Here is a 27,771-nt window from a genome sequence, read left to right as displayed (position 1 = left end):
TGTTTTACCCAGCATCTTTTCCGGCCTTGATACATAGCATCCTGCACCTAGTCACCCTCTTGTTAGGGTTACCTAGGGTTTCCATATCAGGGCCAGGTTCCGGACGGGGCCACCCCTTGCGGGGCACGGACCCCGTGTTAGGTCACCAGGGCCAGGATAGGTCAAGTAGGGAGGCACTAGGGCTAGTTTCTCATTGAGGCTACTCTAGTACCTGGCCGTCTGAACACCTCGGATGTCTGTTTTCTTCCACCTATGGACATCTGATGGAATACCTACCTGCTCCATGTGACCTCCTCCGGCATTAACCCTATACATGCGGTTATTCAAGTGAGGCCTCCTTAAGATCTGGTAAGACCGTTCCATTTCTTAACTACCTGATTTCCTACCGTCTTACCTTAGACACTAGGAATCACATGTGTCCTCCATTTTAGGCCCTTGTATCACTCACCATAGGCCTATCGAGGACGGCACCTGGTTGTGTCCGTAGTAATACACACGTGGCACTTCTCTCCAGGGGCCTTGTCTGTCTTTTTGTGTTTTTTTGTTTGTAAGGGGTCTTTTACTCCCTCTTGGGAGAACAGACATATTAAAAGTTACATTTTAAATCGTTACTGCTCCCCTTCTTTTCATATACTTTACTCTCTGAGCGGTACCCAGGTGAACTGCCCCTGCAGCCATATATCCTGGGAAGACACCAATTATATTACCTTACCAGGATCCATCTTGAAGGCGTGAGGAGTCAGAACATGCCCTAGAAACAGAATCTCCTGTACACCAAAGACACATTTCTCTTGTTTAGCGGATAGCTGATTCTCCCTCAACACCTCTAATACTTGTTTAACATGAGACACATGGGATTCGAAGTCAGGAGAGAATATCAAAATGTCGTCAAGATAGACAATAACACATTTACCTAAGTACTCCCTAAGAATGTCATTCATGAAGTTTTGGAACACAGCTGGGGCATTGCTGAGTCCAAAAGGCATCACTTGATATTCAAATTGTCCTACCGGATTATTGAACGCCGTCTTCCATTCGTCTCCCTCCTTGATTCGGATTAGATTGTATGCCCCTTTCAGGTCAATTTTGGAAAACCAGGTTGCCCCCAGAACCTGGTTAAATAAATCCGGAATCAATGGGAGGGAGTATCTATTCTGGACAGTGATTTTATTTAATCTCCGGTAATCGATACATGGCCTAAGACCACCATCTTTTTTCTTAACGAAGAAAAACCCTGCCCCCATAGGAGAGACAGAAGGTCTAATATGCCCTTTACCAAGGCTCTCCTTAATATAATCTTCCATGGCCTTGCGTTCGGGCATAGAAAGATTATAAATTCGTCCTTTAGGAAACTTGGCCCCCTCTACTAGCTCTATGGTACAATCATAAGGTCTATGGGGAAGTAGAACCTCTGGGGTTGGTGATGAGAATACATCAGAATATTCTCTAACAACAGAGGGTAAAGTATCAGACTTTACTGAGACCCCAGCCTGTACCACGGACAAGCACGAGTCACACTTAGGCCCCCATCTCACCAACTCCCCATTGGACCAATCTATAGTGGGGTTATGTATTCGGAGCCAAGGCAACCCTAGTACCACCTCAGCAGGTAGGTTCTCCAGGACTAGAAGCGAACATCTCTCTGAGTGGCACACACCCACGGTTAGAGAAATCTCCGAGGTACATAAGCTCACCGTACCACCAATAAGAGGAGTAGCATCAATAGCCATGACATGGATAGGAGTTGGTAAGGCAAACATAGGAATACCCAATCTTACAGCATACTCAGAGTCAATAAAGCTAGCCGCTGAGCCAGAATCAATAAAGGCCTTACCCGGCCATTTATCTACTCCCAGAGAAATCGTAATGGGTACCGAAAGCTTACATTTAGAAAATTCAGGGTGTACCTGGTCTTTAGGTTGCCTTGTCTTAGGAGACTTGACAGAGAGGACCTTCTTAGGACACTGGTTGATCCAATGGTCAGGATCTCCACAGTAAAAGCATTCTCCACATCTGCGGCGAAGATTCCCTCGGGTCATGCCAACCTGCATGGGTTCCTCGGTGGAGACCTCAGCATTGTCTCTGGGATAGGCCTCTGGCTGGACCACCATCTGGGAAGAGAACTGTTGTTCCTGTCGTCTCTCTCTAACCCGTCGGTCAAGTCGGACAACAAGGGTCATCATCTCCTCTAAGGTCTCTGGAAGTTGATAACTGACCAGAAGATCCTTTAATTTATCAGACAGACCTGACCTGAACTGACTCTTCAGGGCTGGTTTGTTCCATCCTGAGGGGACACACCACCTTCTGAATTGGGTGCAATAATCCTCCGCTGGTAAATTGCCCTGAATCAGTGCCTTTAGAGCCGTCTCGGCTACTAGAGCCCTGTCTGGTTCATCATAGAGGGTACCCAAGGCCTGAAAGAACCCCTCCACAGAATATAAACAACTGGTGCCAGCAGGTAAAGAGAACGCCCAGTCCTGGGGATCACCCTGTAATCGGGAAATGAAAATGCCCACGCGTTGACTCTCGGGGCCAGAGGACACGGGGCGCAAACGGAAGTAAAGTTTGCAACTCTCCTTAAAAGAGAGAAACTTCCTCCGGTCTCCAGAAAAGGGTTCTGGGAGCTTAATCTGGGGCTCAAAATGCGGACTGGAGGCCTGAGGAGTGGAAGAACCTTGCCCTAACTCAAAAGAACCGAGTTTTTCCCCTAACTCCTGCACCCTCTGCGTCAGATTAGAGACATGGTCAGTCAGGGTCACCAGAGGATTCATAATACAGTGGTTATTGGGCCTGTTAATCTGTAACGGTCGCGTACACACACACACAGGGGGGAGGGAAGTGACCACTGCGCTCCACCCTTACCCCTGGCCCTGCCTACTTGCCTCGCGAGTCCTAATGACAGGGGACAACTGGACGGCAATCCCTAACTTGGAGTAAGTGCAGGGATGACAGACAGACAAACAACAGGACGTGAACGGACCGAGTCAATACCAGGAAAGCTGCAAAGTACAAATGGAGCAAGCAGAGAATTGTCAGGAGAAGCCGGGGTCATAAATACCAGGAGAGCAGAGAAGTACAAGAGGAGTCCTAAGAGAGTAGTCAGATGGGAGCCGAGGTCACAATACCAGGACGGAAGCGCAGTACAGGAGGAGCAGGCAAAAGGATGGTCAGGGAACAGGATCAGGTAAGTATTCAGCAGTCCAACAAATAGCCAGGAACCTAGAAATTAACAGGCAACCTGTAGCCAGCAGGCTGCCTGTATTTATAGTGGGAAGTGAGGGTCATGTGACGTGGCCAGCGTCACATGACCGACAGACCAACCAGTCGAGCACCGAGTGATCAGCTCGGCGCTCAAGGCAGACTAGGAGCAGGGAGCCACCCAGCTAGTAAAGCCGCCCTGGGAATGAGGTCAAACACAGAACCTCATTCCAAAAGCTAAGCAACAGTTCTGCGGGCAATGGGGGACCGAGTGCACCTTCGGAACCCCGTGACACTGATACATGGATCGGAACCGCAAAACACATACGGACATCTGAATGGAGCCTTACAGGGGGGTGATCAATGACAGGGGGGTGATCACCCCATATAGGCTCCCTGATCACCCCCCTGTCATTGATCACCCCCCTGTCATTGATCACCCCCCTGTAAGGCTCCATTCAGATGTCCGTATGTGTTTTGCGGATCCGATCCATGTATCCGTGGATCCGTAAAAAACATACGGACGTCTGAATGGAGCCTTACAGGGGGGGTGATCAATGACAGGGGGGGTGATCACCCCATATAGACTCCCTGATCACCCCCCTGTCATTGATCACCCCCCTGTAAGGCTCCATTCAGACGTCCGTATGATTTTTACGAATCCACTGATACATGGATCGAATCCGCAAAACACATACGGACGTCTGAATGGAGCCTTACAAGGGGGTGATCAATAAGGGGGTGATCACCCCATATAGACTCCCTGATCACCCCCCTGTCATTGATCACCCCCCTGTCATTGATCACCCCCCTGTAAGGCTCCATTCAGACATCCGTATGATTTTTACGGATCCACTGATACATGGATCGGATCTGCAAAACACATACGGACGTCTGAATGGAGCCTTACAGGGGGGTGATCAATGATGGGGGTGATCACCCCATATAGACTCCCTGATCACCCCCCTGTCATTGATCACCCCCCTGTCATTGATCACCCCCCTGTAAGGCTCCATTCAGATGTCCGTATGTGTTTTGCGGATCCGATCCATGTATCCGTGGATCCGTTAAAAAACATGCGGACGTCTGAATGGAGCCTTACAGGGGGGGTGATCAATGACAGGGGGGTGATCACCCCATATAGACTCCCTGATCACCCCCCTGTCATTGATCACCCCCCTGTAGGGCTCCATTCAGACATTTTTTTGGCCCAAGTTAGCGGAATTATTATTATTTTTTTTTCTTACAAAGTCTCATATTCCACTAACTTGTGTCAAAAAAAAATATCTCACATGAACTCACCATACCCCTCACGGAATCCAAATGCGTAAAATTTTTTAAACATTTACATTCCAGACTTCTTCTCACGCTTTAGGGCCCCTAAAATGCCAGGGCAGTATAAATACCCCACATGTGACCCCATTTCGGAAAGTAGACACCCCAAGGTATTCGCTGAGGGGCATATTGAGTCCATGAAAGATTGAAATTTTTGTCCAAAGTTAGCGGAAAGAGAGACTTTGTGAGAAAAAAAAATAAATAAATCAATTTCCGCTAACTTGTGGCAAAAAAAATAAATTTCTATGAACTCGCCATGCCCCTCATTGAATACCTTGAGGTGTCTTCTTTCCAAAATGGGGTCACATGTGGGGTATTTATACTGCCCTGGCATTTTAGGGGCCCTAAAGCATGAGAAGAAGTCTGGGATCCAAATGTCTAAAAATGCCCTCCTAAAAGGAATGTGGGCCCCTTTGCGCATCTAGGCTGCAAAAAAGTGTCACACATCTGGTATCGCCGTACTCAGGAGAAGTTGGGGAATGTGTTTTGGTGTGTCATTTTACATATACCCATGCTGGGTGAGAGAAATATCTCGGTCAAATGCCAACTTTTTATAAAAAAATGGGAAAAGTTGTCTTTTGCCGAGATATTTATCTCACCCAGCATGGGTATATGTAAAATGACACCCCAAAACACATTGCCCAACTTCTCCTGAGTACGGCAATACCACATGTGTGACACTTTTTTGCAGCCTAGGTGGGCAAAGGGGCCCACATTCCAAAGAGCACCTTTCGGATTTCATCGGCCATTTTTTACAGATTTTGATTTCAAACTACTTCTCACGCATTCGGGCCCCTAAAATGCCAGGGCAGTATAACTACCCCACAAGTGACCCCATTTTGGAAAGAAGACACCCCCAGGTATTTCATGATGGGCATAGTGAGTTCATGGAAGTTTTTATTTTTTGTCACAAGTTAGTGGAATATGAGACTTTGTAAGAAAAAAAAAAATCATCATTTTCCGCTAACTTGTGACAAAAAATAAAAAATTCTAGGAACTCGCCATGCCCCTCACGGAATACCTTGGGGTGTCTTCTTTCCAAAATGGGGTCACTTGTGGGTAGTTATACTGCCCTGGCATTCTAGGGGCCCTAATGTGTGATAAGTAGTTTGAAATCAAAATGTGTAAAAAATGACGTGTGAAATCCTAAAGGTGCTCTTTGGAATGTGGGCCCCTTTGCCCACCTAGGCTGCAAAAAAGTGTCACACATGTGGTATTTCCGTACTCAGGAGAAGTTGGGCAATGTGTTTTGGGGTGTCATTTTACATATACCCATGCTGGGTGAGATAAATATCTTGGTCAAATGCCAACTTTGTATAAAAAAAATGGGAAAAGTTGTCTTTTGCCAAGATATTTCTCTCACCCAGCATGGGTATATGTAAAATGACACCCCAAAAAACATTGCCCAACTTCTCCTGAGTATGGCAATACCACATGTTTGACACTTTTTTGCAGCCTAGGTGGGCAAAGGGGCCCACATTCCAAAGAGCACCTTTCGGATTTCACCGGCCATTTTTTACAGATTTTGATTTCAAACTACTTCGCACGTATTTGGGCCCCTAAAATGCCAGGGCAGTATAGCTAGCCCACAAGTGACCCCATTTTGGAAAGAAGACACCCCAAGGTATTTCGTGATGGGCATAGTGAGTTCATGGAAGTTTTTATTTTTTGTCACAAGTTAGTGGAATATGAGACTTTGTAAGAAAAAAAAATAATAATAAAAAATCATCATTTTCCGCTAACTTGTGACAAAAAAGAAAAAGTTCTATGAACTCACTATGCCCATCAGCGAATACCTTAGGGTGTCTACTTTCCGAAATGGGGTCATTTGTGGGGTGTTTGTACTGTCTGGCCATTGTAGAACCTCAGGAAACATGACAGGTGCTCAGAAAGTCAGAGCTGCTTCAAAAAGCGGAAATTCACATTTTTGTACCATAGTTTGTAAACGCTATAACTTTTACCCAAACCATTTTTTTTTTTTACCCAAACATTTTTTTTTATCAAAGGCATGTAGAACAATAAATTTAGAGAAAAATTTATATATGGATGTCGTTTTTTTGGCAAAATTTTACAACTGAAAGTGAAAAATGTCATTTTTTTGCAAAAAATTGGTAAATTTCGATTAATAACAAAAAAATTAAAAATGTCAGCAGCAATGAAATACCACCAAATGAAAGCTCTATTAGTGAGAAGAAAAGGAGGTAAAATTCATTTGGGTGGTAAGTTGCATGACCGAGCAATAAAATGCTAAAGTTGTGGAGTGCCGATTTGTAAAAAAGGGCCTGGTCACTAGGGGGGTATAAACCTGTGGTCCTTAAGTGGTTAAGATACTGCTATGTCACAGTGTTCATATTAGGCTTATGATATATACTGAGGCTGTGAGTTTTTTAACTCTCACTTTATTAATTTACACTGTCTTTCATGGTTACTGGGGGCTTATGCTGTGGATCTCACATTGCCTGGTGATTATTATCAGGTTAATTAATAGTGCCATACAACATATTCCCCTATAGAGGTGGGTGATATGTACTATCACCATAGTTGTTGTGCATATACTCTTCTAACTAAGAGACATACTACCAGTTATTGTGAGACACAGTGTATGGCCTGGTATCCGGAAAGTGCTATTATAGCTCTGCGGAGGTACATGGCTGTCCAGTGAGATGTTGCCCTTTGCTTCTCTGTATATCCTTTTCCAGCTCGCCTTTTTTTCTTCCATATTTTATATATATTACTATAATAAAGTTGATACTATTTTTGATAATTAGTTCTACTGGCTTTTTTATGACTTATTGTCTTCATAGTCTGAGAGCCATAGTTTTTTTTATTTTTGTTTGGTGTTGCACTTTTAGTGATGTAAGGTGACAACATTTTGTTTTATTTTAGCACAGTTTTTATTTTATTTTTTTGACAGTGTTCACCTGAGGGGTTAGATATTGTGATATTTTTATAGAGCCGGTCTATACGAACGCAGCGATATGTAATATGTCTACTTTTCTATATTTTTCCTATTTTTGACAATTTTTTTTAACTTTATTTTGGAAAAAGGACACTTTCTTTTTACTTGAAATTTAAATTTTTTTAATATAAAAAAACACATTTTTTTCACTTTTTATATTTTTCCCACTTTGGGACTTCACCTTTTCAGGGTTTTATCCCTGTTTTAATTCAGTACAATACATTCTGTATTGTACTGAATTGAACTGTCAGCCTCTCACACAGAAAGACGCTGACAGTTGCCTAGGAGACCCAGCGCTCAGTATCTCCTGGGCTTCCGTAGGCTGGCAGCTCCGATACCTGTGCAAGGCATCGGGCCTGCCATGGCAACCATCAACCCCCTGCCAGTGCGGGGGGGCTATGGAGTCAGAGGGAGCCCCCTCCCTCTGTAAACCCTGCCCGTGCCGTGGTCAGCGCTGACCGCCGCACGTGAAAGGGTTAATCCGCCGGCATCACCGCACACAGCGATGCCGGCGGATGCAGCAGGGGCCTGGCTATCAGTAACACCCGGGCCCGTGCTGCGGATCATGCACGTGAGGATGCGGCAAGGAGACACATTCGCTCACGTACATGTACGTGAGGATGCGGGAAGAGGTTAATTATGCTCCACTTTTGCAGTCCATACGCTTGCAACTCAAATCTCTGAAAATACTGTTCATTTCGTGGATAGGGCGAAAAAACTTCCTCAAAACATATGTAGTCCCCAAGTTCTCGTACTTGACGCAAGCCCTCCCCATCTGGCTCCCCCTTACTTTTCTGAAATCCGCAGACTGTTCTCTTTCTTCCTCTGGGGTGGGAGATCCTCTAGAATTGCATATTCCCTCTTGACGAGAGAAAAGAGGTTTGGTGGCTTTGGCCTTCCTGATGTACATTTATATTATAAGGCAGAGCAACTGAGCAGGAGCGTATCGCTACTTTCCCCTCACTCCCCCAATCTCTCTTCCGACCTTGAACAACACCTTCTGACTACGAAGGAGAGATTGGTCCTCTGGGGGATACGACCTTACACACATAATAACATATCCCAGTAACTTCTGATGAAAGGCATCCTAGCAGTATGGTCAGGGCTTTTTAAAACGCAGGATCTTAAGTTTGCCCACAAGTGATAAGCGGCAGGGGCAATATTCAAATTTGCTATATTTCGCGAATATTTGGGCGAATATTTGTCATATATTCGCGAATTAAAGAATTCATGATCTCCAGTCATTATTTTCTTGATTGCAAAAATAGGCAATCGGAAAATTTGTGATAAAAAAATTGCGATACAAAAATTCGCGATCAACACTACTCCTAAAGTCAAAGATATTGCAGCCTTCTCATTGGCCCACAAGCAAGAAGCAGTGAGGGATCATGGATACTGATCTAGAATATTCGCAATTATGAAGATATAGCACTATATTTTAGATATTCGCGAATTCTCGAAGTGCCAATATTCGCTATGGAAATTTGCGATTAGAATATTCGCGATCAACACTATTCCCCACCCCAACACCCCCTAGATCTACTACAAACTTATATTCACCCTGGGGTCTTGGAGAAGTCAGGAGTCTGGTCTCTCTTGGCCAACATCTCTTTGCGAGAGATATCTTTGCCTGATGGTAAACCAGACTGGGACAAAATACTAGACCTACCTAAAGTTCAGAAAGCACCATTTTTGCATCTTATTGACTTCCGCAGAGACATAAGAAGTGTTACAATGCCATGTACGGTACTTCACCCAACACCCTGACATGGGCAGAAAATCTATTAGCTACAAATCAGTTCCTATCTTTCACATACAAATCACTATTATCCTTTCTACCACCCAAACTATATTTCCTGGAGGTTTGGGAGAGGGAGCTCATGATCACTCTTACAGACCCTGAGAAAGCTTTCATCTTAGCCCACTCACACGGATTCAATAGGTTTATTAAGATACAAGAAAACTCATACTAGCTACTGACCAGGTGGTATAAGACCCCAGAGTTCCTACATATGATCAACGTTGACATACCTGACAACTGCTGGAGATGTGGGGCAGGTGTGGGCTCCCTATCCCACATTCGGTGGAACTGGCTGTGCATTCAACCTTTCTGGTTGGAAGTGATAGACCAAATTTGCCTCACAAACCTCACCCTAGACCCTAAACTGATTCTACTTTGGTGTCCGAACGATAGCCTCACAAAAACACCAACCAACCACAATTTGCCCACCATGCTCATCACGGCAGCCCATTTACTTATCCCATATATCCCATTTCTAAAGATCTGGGGCCCTTGGAAGGCTTTCAGAGGATTCAGCCCATAGTCTTTTTACTTTAATAGGGTCAAATCTACCTTTACAAAGGTCTGGCTGATGAGGTAGGTGGTGGATACCCACATAACTATATGTTTGATCTTCCGCTGTTCAAACTGACCAGACACCTGTGGTTACTGACTCTAACTCATTTTATATATGTCCACACCTCAAACCTCCTCATTGCTGCATCATAAATCGCTTTAATGGTTGTAGCGTATCTAGTCCTCCTCCCTAAACCCTTTTACCTTCCTCACCCCCTCCTCCTCCCTCCTCTTTTTAACCCATTGATCTACTCCCTCCTATATTTTAGTTCTACTCACTTTACCCATTCACCTGATATTCCTAGATATAGACAAAATTCTTCCTCTTTCAGTTTTCTGATGCATTATTCTTAGATGTCATGTGTAATGTTTTGTCATGCTGTTTTATTGTTCAAGAATGTATATCTAAGCTATGTATATCGCCAGGTATGACAGGTTATCCCTACAGGTAACAAACCCTAAATCTGATTCCAATAAACGGGCCAAAGAAGGTGGGGGTATTACAATACATAACCTTGGATTTGCAGGCATTGATTTGCAGCCCATGAAAATCATCCATTACTCTCCATAGGTTGGGAATGGAGACTAGGGGATTAGTCAGGGTCAAAAGCAAGTCATCTGAAAATGTGTTTAGTTTATATTTCTGTGAGTGAATCTTAACCCCAGAAATATCTAGGTTATCCCTTATGAGGTTGGCTAAAGGCTCCATGGCGAGGGTGAACAATGCCGGAGAAAGGGGGCATCCTTGACGTGTCCCCCTATGAATTAGTATGGGGATATGTGAGTAGAGAGCGATTTAAGAAATGCCTGGGGATGTGAATAGACAGCATGGAGTGCATTTGCAAATGGACCCTGAAACCCCATAGTGCATAAGACCCCAAACATGTAGTCCCAGGAAACGCTGTCAAAGGCCTTCTCAATATCTAAGGAGAGAAGCATAATGGGCATGTTATGTGCATTAGACCAATAAAGAACATTAAGAAGTTAAAGTATATTATCTGGGGCCTCACGGCCAGGGATGAAACCCACATGATCATTATGAACCAGGTCCGGGAGTAATTGATTCAAGCCACGGGCCAGTGTCAATATTCAATGCAGCGTTAATAGGCTAGGAAGAGGGGATTTTTGTTGGGTTTAGGAATAAGAGTTATCAGGCGTCCAGGTACTCTGTCAGCACTCGCCCCTAAAGAATATCATTACAAAGAGCACAAATATGAGGGAAGAGTATAGAGGCGTATTTCTTATAATATATAGCTGTCAGGCCATCAAGGCCAGGTGCTTTGCCCAGGACAAAATTGTAAACCGTCAGCTCCACTTCAATGAGCAAGACTGGTCTCTTCAAGCTCTGGACAGCTTCAGGAGACAGGTTAAGGAGTCCAGTCCGAGACAGAAAATCAGACAATGCTGATGGAGCAATGGCCGGTCTGCCCTTGTAGAGGGTAAAAAAAAAAAAACTGAAAATGCATCATATATCTGTGACTGTCTCTAGTTTGAATCCTAAATACCTGGTTAATGCACTGTGCGCGTCTCTGAGTTTGCGAGCTAAGAGCTTGTATGGCTTATTAGCCCATTTATAATAACGAGCTCGGATCCAATGCAAAGCTCATTCTGTTTTATGAGATAATAGAGCGTCTAGCTGCAATTAGGTATCTTTGACAGCATGGTACAGATATAGTGAAGGTCGCTGTTGATGTGCATAGGTTCAGGGCCGGTGCAAGGATTTTTGCACACACAAGCGAAGCAACATTTTGGCGCCCCCCACAACTCGGTGGGGGTGATGTAAAAAGGAGGGCGTGATGTGACATGGAGGGGGATGAGAAATGTGACATCGAGGGGGATGAGAAATGTGACATGGAGGGGGGAGAAATGTGACATGGAGGGGGGAGAAATGTGACATGGAGGGGGGAGAAATGTGACATAGGGGGGTGATGTGACATGGAGGGGGAGAAATGTGACATAGGGGGGTGATGTAAAAAGCAGGGGGTGATGTGACATGGAGGGGGTGAAATGTGACATAGGTGGGTGATGTGACATGGAGGGGGAGAAATGTGACATTTCTCCCCCTTCATGTCACGTTTCTCCCCATCCGTGTCACATCACCCCCTGCTTTTTACATCACCCCCTTTGTGTCACATTTCTCCCCCCATGTCACATTTCTCCCCCTCCATGTCACATTTCTCCCCCTCCATGGCACATTTCTCCCCCATCCATGTCACATTTCAACCCCCTCCATGTCACATTTCAACCCCCTCCATGTCACATTTCAACCCCCTCCATGTCACATTTCAACCCCCTCCATGTCACATTTCATCCCCCTCCATGTCACATTTCAACTCCCTCCATGGTACATTTCTCCACCCCATGTCACATTTTTCCCCTCTATTAATGTTGTGTAAAAATAAACATTATGCTCCTCAACTGGGCCTGTTCCCGTCTGCAGCAGCTCCCCTTCTTCTCCGTGTGGTGCTGGTATCTTCTCTCTGTGCTCTCGACAAGACTTTGAGGACCTTTCCCACTCAGCCAATCAGTGGCTGCAGCTGTGTCATGTGTCAGACCAGTGATTGGCTCAGCAGGAAATCACTGCCCTGACACGTGGCACAGCTGCGGCCACTGATTGGCAGAGTGGGAAAGTTTCTCAAACAACTTGTCAGGACTCGGGAGCCCAGAGAGAAGATATGAGGACCACCACACAGAGGAGAACAGCCGCAGGAGGCCGGCGACATGCAAGTGATTAATGAAAAAAAAAAGTTACATTTTTCTGCCCCCCCTTCTCAGTGCCCTAAGGCGGCCGCTTGGTCTGCCTTATTATAGCACCGGGCCTGCATAGGTTAACCTGGATAACTTATCTTCCAGTCTTGGCTGAGCCAGACCCCGTTCCCTCTTTTCCCCCCAAAGCTAAGGCTAATATTTTACCTCTAATGAAGGCTTTGTGAGATAGCCAGACCCATTGTGGTGAGGAATCCCCCCCATTGGAAGTGAAAAAGCGGCTCAACTCTTCTGCAACCTGTGAGTGAATCGGGGGATCCCGATAAAAGCCAATGGGACTCCAAATATGCAAAAATATAACAAGCTTTATTGGATAATAAATATAAAAAAGAAATAATTATTCAAAGGAAAGAAAATGACATTATACCAAGTATAGTGATCGATGCCTTTTATAATATAAGATGGAAATTAACAGCGCTACTAAGCATATCACAATAAAAATAATGAGATATAAAATCTCCGATTATCCCCAATAAATCAAAAAGGGGCATCAATATATTCAGTTATTATAATCTAAAATAAAGCCACAGGCGCACAGGTATGTCTAATCCAAAAATACCTATTCGCTATATTCCATTAGCAGTACAGGAGATGATAAATAGGAGCAGTACAGGATATACATTCAGGTCCATAAATATTGGGACACCGACACAATTGTAACATTTTTGGCTCTATACACCACCACAATGGGTTTAAAATAAAACAAACAAGATGTGCTTTAACTGCAAACTGTCAGCTTTAATTTGAGGGTATTTACATCCAAATCAGGTAAACGGTGGAATTACAACAGTTTGCATATGTGCCTCCCACTAGTTAAGGGACCAAAAGTAATGGGACATAATAATAATCATAAATCAAACTTTCCCTTTTTAATACTTGGTTGCAAATCCTTTGCAGTCATTTACAGACTGAAGTCTGGAACGCATAGACATCACCAGACGCTGGGTTTCATCCCTGGTGATGCTCTGCCAGGCCTCTACTGCAACTGTCTTCAGTTCCTGCTTGTTCTTGGGGCATTTTCCCTTCAGTTTTGTCTTCAGCAAGTGAAATGCATGCTCAATCGAATTCAGGTTAGGTGATTGACTTGGCCATTGCATAACATTCCACTTCTTTCCCTTAAAAAAATATTTGGTTGCTCTTACAGTATGGTTTGGGTCATTGTCCATCTGCACTGTGAAGCGCCATCCAATAAGTTCTGAAGCATTTGGCTGAATATGAGCAGATAATATTGCCCGAAACACTTCAGAATTCATCCTGCTGCTTTTGTCAGCAGTCACATCATCAATAAATACAAGAGAAGCAGTTCCATTGGCAGCCATACATGCCCACGCCATGACACTACCACCACCATGCTTCACTGATGAGGTGGTATGCTTAGGATCATGAGCAGTTCTTTTCCTTCTCTATATTCTTCTCTTCCCATCACTCTGGTACAAGTTGGTATTGGTCTCATCTGTCCATAGGATGTTGTTCCAGAACTGTGAAGGCTTTTTTAGATGTCATTTGGCAAACTCTAAAAACTTCCTGTTTTTGAGGCTCACCAATGGTTTCCAACTTGTGGTAAACCCTCTGTATTTACTCTGGTGAAGTCTTCTCTTGATTGTTGACTTTGACACACATACACCTACCTCCTGGAGAGTGTTCTTGATCTGGCCAACTGTTGTGAAGAGTGTTTTCTTCACCAGGGAAAGAATTATTTGGTCATCCACCATCCATGATGGCTTGCTTCACTGATAGTGACAGCACTTTGGATCTCATCTTGAGAGTTGACAGCAACAGATTCCAAATGCAAATAGCACACTTGAAATGAACTCTGGACCTTTTATCTGCTCATTGTAATTGGGATAATGAGGGAATAACACACACCTGGCCATGGAACCGCTGAGAAGCCAATTGTCCCATTACCTTTGGTCCTTTAACAAGTGGGAGGCACATATGCAAACTGTTGTAATTCCTATACGTTCACCTGATTTGAATGTAAATACCCTCAAATTAAAGCTGACAGTCTGCAGTTAAAGCACATCTTGTTTGTTTCATTTCAAATCCATTGTGGTGGTGTATAGAGCCAAAAATGTTAGAATTGTGTCGATGTCCCAATATTTATGGTCCTGACTGTATATAGGGAATACAGTGGGAGTATATAATGGTAATTATAATCACCTGGAATTCCCCCTATGTGGGTCTCACGTCCTGTCACTATATCAGGGACCTACAGGGTGTGTTAGGGCTCTAGGATCCTGTGTATGAACTTTCCTACCATCAAGGTCAGTTCATACTGATAGGTACTCAGGTTGTTCTAGGAGGTGACCTTCTCCTTTGCCCTAGTTTCCAGGCCTAGTTCCTTCCCCCTTTCCTCCTGTGCTCGGTGTGGAGTTTCCCTCCCACACCGCATCCGTGACACTTAACCTCTTAAGGACACAGGGCGTGCAGGTACGCCCTGTTGTCCTGGTACTTAAGGACACTGCCCTGTGACCCCCCCCCCCCCGTGTCAGCGATAGCAGATATATTCGCAGGTAAACTTAGACCTGCGGTTTGCAGCGTTTACGGGAGTTGCGGCGGGCGGTGCCATCGGGTCCCCGTGTGGCTGTAATGGGGACCCGATGGCATTGAAGGCAGCGCGATGTCTTCCTTAGGCATCGTCGCTGCCTTCCGGTGAAAAGCCTGTGAGATCCAGCCCCCTGGATCTCACAGGCAGGAAGCTGTATGAGTAATACACACTGTATTACTCATATAGCCAATGCATTCCAATACAGAAATATTGGAAAGCATTGTAAAGGGGATCAGACCCCCAAAAGTTTAAGTTCCAAAGTGGGACAAAAAATAAAGTGAAAAAAAAGTTGAAAAAATAAAGTTTCCCCCCAAAACATTTAAAGTTTCAAGTAAAAAAGAAAAAGTCATTTTCCTCAAATAAAGTTAAAAAAAATTGGTAAACTATAGGAAAAAAAAAAAAAAGTTAACATATTAGGTATCGCCGCGTCCGAAAGGACCGGCTCTATAAACATATCACATGACCTAACCCCTCAGATGAACACCGTAAAAAATAAAAAATTAAAACTGTGCTAAATAAACAATTTTTTTGTCACCTTATATCACTAAAAGTACAACAGCAAGCGATCAAAAAGGCGTATGCCCACCAAAATAGTACCAATCTAACCGTCACCTCATCCCGCAAAAAATGAGTCCCTACCAAAGACAATCGCCCAAAAACTGAAAAAACTATGGCTCTCAGAATATGGAGACACTAAAACATGATTTTTTTTTTGTTTCAAAAATGATATTATTGTGTAAAACTTATATAAATAAAAAAAAGTATACATATTAGGTATCGCCGCATCCATAATAACCTTCTCTATAAAAACATCACATGACCTAACCCCTCAGGTAAATACCATAAAAAATTAAAATGAAAACGGTGTAAAAAAAAGCCATTTTTTGTCCCTTTACATCACAAAAAGTGTAATAGCAAGTGATCAAAAAGTCATACGCACCCCAAAATAGTGCCAATCAAACCGTCATCTCATCCTGCAAAAATCATACCCTACCCAAGATAATCGCCCAAAAACTGAAAAAACTATGGCTCTCAGACTATTGAGACACTAAAACATGATTTTTTTGTTTCAAAAATGAAATCATTGTGTAAAATTTACATAAATAAAAAAAGTTGACATATTAGGTATTGCCGCATCCGTAATAACCTGCTCTATAAAAATATCACATGACCTAACTCCTCAGGTGAATACCGTAAAAAAAAAAAAAAACAACTGTGTCAAAAAAAGCCATTTTTTGTCACCTTACATCACAAAAAGTGTAATAGCAAGCGATCAAAAAGTCATACGAACCCCAAAATAGTGCCAATCAAACCGTCATCTCATCCCGAAAAAAATGAGCCCCTACACAAGACAGTCGCCGAAAAAATAAATAAAACTATGGCTTTTAGAATGTGGAGACACTGAAGAATCATTTTTTTTTTAAATGCTTTGTTATGTAAAACTGAAACAAACAACCAGCTCTATAAAAATACCACATGATCTAACCCAGGGGTGCACAACCTGCGGCCCGCGGGCCGCATGCGGCCCCCAGAGCCATGGTTTGCGGCCCCCGCCCTGCTGGGCAGAAACACAGCTGATCCTGCAATCAGCTGTGTTTCTGCACAGAGCGCCGCACAGCAGATGGATCACAGTTTTTGCACTGTAGCAGGAGCGAAAAGGGTCCCTGGCTATTAGTGAGAGCGGGGAAGCCGAGGAGAAGACAGAAGCGCTTTATTAGCGCTTCTGCCTTCTCCTCTATGAGTGCTCTCAGTGTGGACCCGGCGATCACGTGATCGATGGGTGTCTCGGGAACAGAGAAGCGCTGCCCTGGTACAAAGCCTCCGCAGCAGGCTGGTTTCCCTGTAACTGGGGCTCCTTTGGATGGAAATAGTACAAAAAAAAGTCACTTATTGTCTCCCGAGGTTTTTCAGTGACCTCTTGGGGACAAATTGTGGTAAATATATATTTAAAAAAAAGCTACAATGATTTTAAAAAATGTGAAAACTAAATAAAAAATATAATAAAATATAAATAAAAGAAAATAAATAAAATATTATGTGGCACAAAATTTTTTAAAATTATTTAAAATAATAAATAAATAAAATACAATAGAAAGGAAAAAGTGCTTAATAAAAGAGTGTTCACTGTCCCACAACAGTCTTTTTATGACCCCTTGGGGGACATATTATGTGGCAAAAATATATTTAAAAAAAATTATAGAAAATTTTAAAAAAATTAATAAAAAAATAATACAATAAAATATTAATACATTTCAAATAGAAGTAAAAAATTAAAAGGAAAATGTGCAAAATTTAAAAAAGTTACAGTGTCCCCCAAGGTCTTTTTATGACCTCTTGGGGGACATATTATGTAGCAGAAATATATTAAGTAAAAAATAATAATAATACATAAAAGAAAAAACACCCACACCAATCAAAACTGTCACCATTACCGCCCCATTCACGGGAAACTTTTCATATTATATAGCAAAACGGCCTACACGAAATAGGGAACTAATTATAATAATTTATTTTGGTGTCAGTTTGCATATTTAAAGAATAAGGAGCTATAGTTTGAAAAAAAATATACTTTTTAAAAACGTTTTGTACAGTTTCCCCCAAATAAAAATTGTTGCAAAAATTATTTTAGTAGTCCAACAAATAAGATAGTTACAACCATTTGAACCACCACGCGCGCTAAATCACAAAAAAGTGTCTGGTCATTAAGGCCTTTTCGGGCCTGGTCATTCAAGTGTTAACCAATAGGCGCCTTCCCCACTAGCAAGGTAATGTTTGGAATTGGCAGGAAATGGTAATAACCAGTGAGCTCCATCCTCTGCAGTGAAGGAAAACAATGATTTATAAATAGGAGGCAGGATGGAAGGAAATGTAGGCACTTTTCTGATAAAAAATTATTTTTAACAGCAACTGCGGCATGGCCTCTGAAATAGAAGATTCATAGAAGATTCATAATTACCTGCTCCACTCCGCTCTGGTCCTCTGCGCTGCCCCCGCTGCCTCCATCTTCCGATTCCTGCTCGGTTTACACCTGACAGTGCATGGCCATGGTCACTTGCACGGCTCCAGTCAATGACTGGCTTCAGCAGTGACACGTTGCTTGTGGCCACATCACAGCGTAAGCCAGTCATTGGCTGGAGTGGTGTATGACTATGTCCATGCACTGCCAGGTGTAAACAGTGGGGGCAGTTTGAAGGACCGGAGCGGCGGGGAGCAGGTAAGTATAACTCTTCGGTTTCAGGGGCTATGCTGCAGCACGATATTTGGAACAATTACTGGGAACAAGTGTTCATAGGAGCGCTTATATCTGACCAGTATAATCGTCCAGCTGATCAGTCGATAAACAAGGAATCGCTCATTTGTCGGCTGATTTGCATATTTTATCAGGATGAAAGATGTCCGATTATCTGCAGCACATCTCCCTGTGTAATCTAAATGAAGATGGAAGACTGTGGCAGCAATCACTCCTCCCCAGTCACTTTGCACTGGCTTGTGTAATAGGCAGATGAGCGCCGATCAACATTTTTTATTTGCGGCCCCTTGAAATAGAACGATGTGACAATGCGGCCCCCAGACCAAAAAAGGTTGTGCACCCCTGATCTAACCTGTCAGATGAATGTTGCAAATAACAAAAAATAAAAACGGTGCCAAAACAGCTATTTCTTGTTATCTTGCCCCACAAAAAGTGTAATATAGAGCAACCAAAAATCATATGTACCCTAAAATAGTACCAACAAAACTGCCACCCTATCCCATTTCTAAAATGAGGTCACTTTTTTGGAGTTTCTACTCTAGGGGTGCATCAGGGGGGCTTCAAATGGGACATGGTGTCAAAAAAACAGTCCAGCTAAATCTGCTTTCCAAAAACCGTATGGCATTCCTTTCCTTCTGTGCCCTGCCGTGTGCCCGTACAGCAGTTTACGACCACATATGGGGTGTTTCTGTAAACTACAGAATCAGAGCCATAAATATTGAGTTTTGTTTGGCTGTTAACCCTTGCCTTGTAACTGGAAAAAAAAAAAATTTAAATGAAAAATCTGCCAAAAAAGTGCAATATTTTAATTTTATCTCTATTTTCCATTAATTCTTGTGGAACACCTAAAGGGTTAACAAAGTTTGTAAAATCAGTTTTGAATGCCTTGAGGGGTGTAGTTTCTAAAATGGGGTAACTTTTTTGGAGTTTTTTACTCTATGGGTGCATCAGGGGGGCTTCAAATGGGACATGGTGTCAAAAAACCAATCCATCAAAATCTGTCTTCCAAAAACCGTATGGCATTCCTTTCCTTCTGCGCCCTGCCGTGTGCCCGTACAGCAGTTTACGACCACATATGGGGTGTTTCTGCAAACTACAGAATCAGAGCCATAAATATTGAGTTTTGTTTGGCTGTTAACCCTTGCTTTGTAACTGGAAAAAAATTATTAAAATGGAAAATCTGCCAAAAAAGTGACATTTTATCTCCATTTTCCATTAATTCTTGTGGAACACCTAAAGGGTTAACAAAGTTTATAAAATCAGTTTTGAATACTTAGTTTCTAGAATGGGGTCATTTTTGGGTGGTTTCTATTATGTAAACCTCACAAAGTGACTTCAGACCTGAACTGGTCCTTTAAAAAGTGGGTTTTTGAAAATTTCAGAAAAATTTCAAGATTTGCTTCTAAACTTCTTCTAAGCCTTGTAACATCCTCAAAAAATAAAATGTTATTCCCAAAATAATCCAAACATGAAGTAGACATACGGGGAATGTAATGTAGTAATTATTACTATATATTATATAAGTAGAGAAATTTTAACTTGAAAATTTGCAAATTTTTCCAAATTTTTGGTAAATTTGGTATTTTTTTATAAATAAAATTTTTTTTTTTTACTCCATTTTACCAGTGTCATGAAGTACAAAGCGTTTTAAAGTTATCACCACATAAAGTGACACTGGTCAGATTTTCAAAAAATGGCCTGGTCCTTAAGGTGAAAATGAGCCCAGTCCCTAAGGGGTTAAAGGGGACATTTACATCAAGAATAGCGGAACTCAGAATTACACAGACCTATTGCTGATTTAGCGTGATCACCCGTCTTATAAGATAAACAAATAGATACAAAAACCCACAATTACTATTACATAATTCGTGACAGATTTTGCAAAATGGTGTAAAAAAGTGACATTATTAATAAATTATGATGACATACTCATATTGCGAAAATATATAAAAGCAGAAGAAGAAAGAAACTGAACCTTTAGGATGGCGCTCTCAGCAGGAGTCGGAAGCAGGTTAGTATTCGTAACACAATACTTTTTATTTACAGTCGACGCGTTTCAGGGGCGGAGAGCCCCCTTCATCGGGACAATATATACATGTTGTATGTTGTCCTGATGAAGGGGGCTTTCCGCCCCTGAAACGCGTTGACTGTAAATAAAAAGTATTGTGTTACCAATACTTACCTGCTTCCGACTCCTGCTGACAGCGCCATCCTACAGGTTCAGTTTCTTTCTTCTTCTGCATCGATATCTCTCCCCGACGAATGCTCTCACAGCACTGGCTGGAACCTAGGCAGCAGCGCAGGCACCCCGCACGCTGATCGGGAAAATCAGCACAGGCTACATATAGGTGTTGTGACTTCTCACAACATTTTCCGGTAAGAGTTACTTACTATTATTTTATGATTTTATGATACAACACCACACATCAGGCGCTGTCTCCTGTCCTTCTTTTACCTTAAAATATATAAAATATATATGATTCTTAGTTATATAGAGATTTATAAAGTGACTTCAGTGCAAATCTATAATCCATAGTGAGAATATATAAAGTGACAGCAATTCAAATCTATAATGAATTAAAGTTTGTGTCAGTGCCCCTCCCTAACAGGGGAGGAGGAAAAGAGGCAAACAGCCCAATGTGCCATATAAAAGTGATAATGTGTGAAATAAAAACTATGTAAAACTGATAAATGCAAACAAGGGAGGATGTGGTATGACCCACCAAGGGTCATCAAAAGTTGGCTCTTGGTGGGTGAAGCACATCCATAACCCCCCAATAAATGATCCGCTGATAAGTTAATTTCTTACATATCTTTCTCATTATTCTGAATATTACTTTCCTCCCCTTTTCTATCTATAATTATTTTGTTTCTAATTAGTAGACTATGGTAGGTCAATCAAAAAAATGAATAAGGGGATATGTCCAGGTGTTTCTTTTTCCTTTTTTGTCCTTTTTTTCTCATAATTCTCTTATATTTGTTCTTTTTCTCTTTTTTTCTTTATTGCTTCTCTTTATTCTCTCTCTTTCACTGCATCCCAACAATGAGGCAATCAGAATAACTCCCTGGATCAACAACCCCTCTGTAGTAGCTATATCACCACCTCCTCAGGCAAAGAGTTCCATAGTCTCACTGCTCTTACCATAAAGAATCCTCTTCTATATATGTGTACAAACCTTCTTACCTCCAGACACAGAGGATGTCCCCTCATCACAGTCACAGTCCTGGAGATAAATAGATGATGGGATAGATCTCTGTACTGTCCCCTGATATATTTATACATAGTTATTAGATCTCCCCTCAGTTGTCTTTTTTCTAACGTGAATAACCCTAATTCTGATAATCTTTCAGGGTACTGTAGTCTACCCTTTCCAGTTATTACTTTAGTTGCTCTCCTCTGAACCCTCTCCAGCGCTGCTATGTCTGCCTTGTTCACAGGAGTAAGTACTCCATGTGTGGTCTGACTAGTGATTTGTAAAGTGGCAGGACTATGTTCTCATCACAAGCATATATGCCCCTTTTAATGCAACCCATTAGCTTATTGGCCTTGGCAGCATCTGCCTAACACTGGTTTCTACAGCTTAGTTCACTAAGCGGTTCACTAAAATTCCTAGGTCCTTTTCCATGTCAGTGTTACCCAGTGTTTTACTATTAAGTATGTACTGGTGACTTGCATTATTCTTTCCCATGTGCATAACCTTACATTTGACAGTGTTAAGCCTCATCTGCCACTTATCTGCCCAAGCCTCCAATCTATCAAGATCCATCAGCAGCCGTATACTGTCCTCTTCCGTATTAATTACTTTACACAGTTTAGTGTCATAGCAAGCATACTTTATCCAGCTCACCTCCCTGGTCATTTCATGCTCCCGACTCCTGAAACCTTTGGGTGTGTCCCAATTGAAGTCAGCACAAGAGATATATGAAAAGACGGCTCCGGATTCAATAGAGATCCTCTAAAACTTCTCCTTTATTGGTATAAATAGTAATACAGCAGGCACATCCACCTGGTATACAGTGATTGTTGACGCGTTTCAGACACTTGGTCCTTAGTCGTAACAAAGTATCATAATGGAGGACAAGAATTTAAATGTGCCATGATCCCTCCTTTCCAAAATCAGAGGGAGGAAAAGGAGGAAATGGTCACTCCATTATGATTAACACCTTTCACCTACACACTTCTAATCAAATCATAGATGTCTTTCACCCTGTGCACAGGTCCTTCTCCAAATTCACCCCTGTTAGTCTTTGACCAAGAGGCAATAACAAATTACTCGAACTCTTTCCAAGATGGAGAAAAACCGCACAGTGTGAATGGCATGCTACCTTATAAAACATATGGTGACTAATACTTATATGGCCTTCCCCTATCCCATATAAACTTCCAATATAGGTATCCATATGACCAGCATGGAGAAATATACCTTTATTCACCTTAATTGTATATAATTGGTATATGTACATTAACTCTTTTTTTAGATTCAGGCCTGCAGGAGCCCTACTATTCAGCCTGAATATCCAAAACGCCTCCCGTAGGAGAAGTTTTTTGCGGTGGTCCCCACCTCTCAAGGGTGCAAAGACCCTTTCAACTGCAAAGGCACAGAAACATTTGGTCCTGCGGGTGTGAACCTGTACAAAATGTCTCGCTACATTAGAGATATTTACTGCATTAGGATTGCTAATGTAATTTAAGTGCTCCAGTAGCCTATTTTTAAATTTTCGTATGGTGCTTCCTATATACATCAGGTCACATTCAGTACAACGGATTATGTAAACTACACCTGTAGTATTGCAGTTCATGAAGCTTTTGATTGGAAAACTACAGGAATGGTCCGAATTTTCAAAGGTTTGTAAAGGAATCACAAAATTGCAGGTTTTGCATGGACTGCCACCGCATTTTGTGAAACCTTTGTAGCGGAGCCAATTTTGTCTCTTTATATTTTTAACATTAGTGTTGGATGTGAATAAGGACGGTGACAGGGAGCAGGACTGTGTGGGAGCCCTCCTTGGCACTATTTTGCAACCAGACTTTAGTGCATCATATAGTATCTCATCATCATATACACTCACCTAAAGAATTATTAGGAACACCTGTTCTATTTCTCATTAATGCAATTATCTAGTCAGCCAATCACATGGCAGTTGCTTCAATGCATTTAGGGGGGTGGTCCTGGTCAACACAATCTCCTGAACTCCAAACTGAATGTCAGAATGGGAAAGAAAGGTGATTTAAGCAATTTTGAGCGTGGCATGGTTGTTGGTGCCAGACGGGCCAGTTTGAGTATTTCACAATCTGCTCAGTTACTGGGATTTTCACGCACAACCATTTCTAGGGTTTACAAAGAATGGTGTGAAAAGGGAAAAACATCCAGTATCCGGCAGTCCTGTGGGCAAAAATGCTTTGTGGATGCTAGAGGTCAGAGGAGAATGGGCCGACTGATTCAAGCTGATAGAAGAGCAACGTTGACTGAAATAACCACTCGTTACAACCGAGGTATGCAGCAAAGCATTTGTGAAGCCACAACACGCACAACCTTGAGGCGGATGGGCTACAACAGCAGAAGACCCCACCGGGTACCACTCATCTCCACTACAAATAGGAAAAAGAGGCTACAATTTGCACAAGCTCACCAAAATTGGACTGTTGAAGACTGGAAAAATGCTGCCTGGTCTGATGAGTCTCGATTTCTGTTGAGACATTCAAATGGTAGAGTGAGAACATGTATCCATCCTCTGATGACTACTTCCAGCAGGATAATGAACCATGTCACAAAGCTCGAATCATTTCAAATTGGTTTCTTGAACATGACAATGAGTTCACTGTACTAAAATGGCCCCCACAGTCACCAGATCGCAACCCAATAGAGCATCTTTGGGATGTGGTGAAACGGGAGCTTCGTGCCCTGGATGTGCATCCCTCAAATCTCCATCAACTGCAAGATGCTATCCTATCAATATGGGCCAACATTTCTAAATAATGCTATCAGCATCTTGTTGAATCAATGCCATGTAGAATTAAGGCAGTTCTCAAGGCAAAAGGGGGTCCAACACCGTATTAGTATGGTGTTCCTAATAATTCTTTAGGTGAGTGTAGAATTGGCAAGCACCCATTTATTATGTTACATATTTTACTAAATTGTTTACCATATGTTATAGTCAAAATCGGAACACGGTCCTGCCTCCTGTCACCATGTTTTATAAGGTAGCATGCCATTCACACTGTGCGGTTTTTCTCCATCTTGGAAAGAGTTCGAGTAATTTGTTATTGCCTCTTGGTCAAAGACTAACAGGGGTGAATTTGGAGAAGGACCTGTGCACAGGGTGAAAGACATCTATGATTTGATTAGAAGTGTGTAGGTGAAAGGTGTTAATCATAATGGAGTGACCAATGGTGGAAGCCTTTTCCTCCCTCTGATTTTAGAGAAGAGGGATCATGGCACATTTAAATTCTTGTCCTCCATTATGATATTTTGTTACGACTAAGGACCAAGTGTCTGAAACGCGTCAACAATCACTGTATACCAGGTGGATGTGTCTGCTGTATTACTATTTATACCAATAAAGGAGAAGTTTTAGAGGATCTCTATTGAATCCGGAGCCGTCTTTTCATATATCTCTTGTGCTGACAGTTTAGTGTCATCTGCAAAAATTTATATTTTACTGTGCAAGCCTTCTACAAGATCATTAATAAATAAATTGAAGAGAATAGGGCACAATACTGACCCCTGTGGTACACCACTAGTGACAGTGACCCAATCTGAGTGTGTACCATTAATAACCACCCTCTGTTTTCTATCACTGAGCCAGTTACTTACCCACATACAGACACTTTCCCCCAGTCTAAACATTCTAATTTTATATACTAACCTTTTATGTGGTACAGTGTCAAATGCTTTGGAGAAGTCCAAATATACGACATCCATTGATTCACCACGTCCTCATAGAAACTGATTGCATTAGTTGGACATGACCGATTTCTCATGAAGACATACTAATATGGCGTTATTTTCTTATTTTCATTGAGGTACTCCAAGATAGCATCTCTTAGAAAACCTTCAAACAGTTTACCCACAACAGATGTTAAACTTACCGGCCTATAGTTTCCGGGCTCTGTTTTTGGCCCCCTTTGAATATTGGCACCACATTTGCTATGCGCCAATCCTGTGGAACACTCCCTGTCAGTATAGAGTCCTTAAATATCAGAAATAAGGGTCTGATTATGACATTACCTAATTCTCTTAGGATACGGGGGTGTATGCCATCTGGTTCCGGCGATTTTAATCTTTTTAAGACACCGCTGTACTTCTTCCTGGGTCAGAAAGGGCACTTTTAATGGGGAATTTACTTTTACATTCTGCATTTCATCTGACAGTTTATTTTTTTTCAGTGAACACAGTGTAAAAAAAAATATTTAATAGCTTTGCTTTCTCCTCATTGCTCTCTGTAACTCCCCCCTCATTACTTTGTAAAGGGCCAAACACCTTCAGATTTATACTTTTTACCATTTATATAACTAAAACATTTTAGGGTTAGTTTTGCTCTCTTTGACAATTAATCTCTCAGTTTCTAGTTGGCTGCTTTTATTTGTCTTTTATATATTCTATTTTGTTCCTTATAGTTTTACAATGCTTCCTCGCAACCCTCCTGTTTTAGTGATTCAAATGCTTTCTTTTTGTCATTTATTGCTTTCTTTACAATTCTATTAATCCACATTGTTTTTTTCTTGTTCCTTAACCTTTTATTCTCATAAGGTATGTACCTCTTGTCACGGATCAGTGGATGCAAACCCACTGTGCTACTGACTGGCTGTACCCTGGAGGGGCATGACTAAGCAACTACCTGGTCTTTGCTAGAGCCTCTGATGGTGAGGATAGACTTGGGCCTTTAGGGTAGTTGCCAGGTGCCACTCCAGAGCAGTACCAGAGTCAATAGCAGCTGGTCCAGAAGATCCCTGAGATAGGTACCAGCAAAACAGGCGTGGTAGGCAGGCAGGGTCATTACCAGAAGCCACAAAGCAGGAACCGAAGGATGAGGCAGAGGCGTAGTCAGATAGGCAGAAGATCAGGGAAAGCGGCACAGGTGCAGGTCAGGCATTCCGGGTATCACGGTCGGCGTGGCTATCACATACGTGACACAGAGGGAGGGAACGAGGAAGGCCCTGCCCAAGTGAGAGGGAAGATGGTGACCCCTGACTCACCTGGCGGCTGGCACCTGGCTGCCCTGACGTCCCTAGACGGGTTCCTCACCCGTACGCCGATCACGTGCCTAAAGCCCTGGCTTTCCCTGAGCTGAGCCCTAGGTAGTGAACAGGGCGATGGGAACACTAGTCCGCACCACTAACTCTAAGAGAAAACACCAAGGGGAGGACAGACAACACAGACTCAACATATATTCCCAGGTGGGAGACAACAGGAGACAACAATAAGCCCAACAGGGATCCGGAGGGTAGCACTCAGGAACGACAACCAGGATTAACCACTCCAGTGGGTCAGTATAGATGTCCAGGCAGGAAGCTCTATAACTGGCAACTAGAGAAGTGTGAGGGGAGAATATAAGGAGGTAGGGAGTGGCAGACAAGAAACAGCTGAGGAGGAGAAGCTACGGATCCCTGAGAGAGACAAAAAGGATAGCAAGGCAAACACAGAAAACAATCACAAAGAAACAACGTGATCTTTAGATATAGAGCGCGCAGCCACCCGCTGCGACTTCCTGACCCCGGGTATAACGGAGTCAGACGTGGCTCTTGATACCCTCGTGACAGTACCCCCCCTTTCACGAGGGGCCTCCGGACACTCAGGACCAGGTCTCTCCGGATGAGAGGCATGGAAATTCTGAATTAACCTGTTGGCGTTTACCTCTGACGCTGGAACCCACATTCTTTCCTCGGGACCGTAACCCCTACAATGCACCAGATACTGAAGAGAGCGGCGGACCCGACGAGAATCAACAATTCTGGCTATTTGAAACTCCAGATTACCAGCCACAATGACAGGAGGAGGTGGCAGCGGCGATGGTTCTAGAGGTGGAACATACTTCTTGAGTAACGATTTATGGAAGACGTTATGGATCTTAAAAGTCTGAGGTAGCTCCAGGCGAAAAGCCACAGGGTTAATGACGGCTACTATTTTATAGGGACCAATGAACCTAGGACCCAGTTTCCAAGAAGGAACCTTCAACTTAATATTCCTAGTAGACAACCACACATAGTCATTCACTCCTAGGTCCGGACCTGGCGACCGTTTCTTATCGGCCATGCATTTATATTTACCACTCATCTTTTTCAAGTTAACTTGCACCTTCTGCCATACCGATGAAAGAGATGAAGAAAACCTTTCCTCTTCGGGAACCCCAGAAGACCC

The sequence above is a fragment of the Bufo bufo genome, chromosome 6 (genome assembly GCF_905171765.1).
Source record: "Bufo bufo chromosome 6, aBufBuf1.1, whole genome shotgun sequence".
Taxonomy (NCBI): domain Eukaryota; kingdom Metazoa; phylum Chordata; class Amphibia; order Anura; family Bufonidae; genus Bufo; species Bufo bufo.
This window is presented reverse-complemented; position numbering follows the sequence as displayed.